Here is a 549-nt window from a genome sequence, read left to right as displayed (position 1 = left end):
CAGGAAGTACGTCCGTTGTTCATTCGACAAATCACGGGAGCTCAGCGCCTGCGAGACGCAGGGTAGGCCACCCCGCAGTACACTCGTGTGCTGCAGGCAAGATGTTGCCTACCAGTCGGGCGCTCTGAGACCTTGCATAGGCTGAACTCGGCTATTTCGATATGGCGAATGGCGGACTACTTTCTTGATGATGATGATGATGTTAACAATAAAAGCCCAACCTGCTGCTCAAACATATGGAATCCGAAATTTTCTTCGTGGAGTGAAGTACGAAACTCTTGGCCTACTCACCTGTCGGTGTTGGCAGACCCTTCCTCTCCCTTTTTCAGCACTAAACTACAACTTGATCACTTTAAAATAAAAACAACACCAACGAAACAAATGTACTTCGTCTCTGTGAGAATTAAGTTTTCCGGCCCGTGTTTCTTGTGTTTACGGTCTTGTTTAGGTCAAAGAAGCACCCTGAGCCCGCAAGTCCTTGCAACCTGGTCGGGTGTGCGCGGGCCGGACGCACGGCAGCAGACGGGGGCCGCCCTCTCCGCCCCGCCC

This window comes from Frankliniella occidentalis, unplaced genomic scaffold (genome assembly GCF_000697945.3).
Source record: "Frankliniella occidentalis isolate FOCC.00 unplaced genomic scaffold, Focc_3.1 Scaffold12, whole genome shotgun sequence".
Lineage (NCBI taxonomy): Eukaryota > Metazoa > Arthropoda > Insecta > Thysanoptera > Thripidae > Frankliniella > Frankliniella occidentalis.
Note: the sequence above shows the minus strand (reverse complement) of the source record.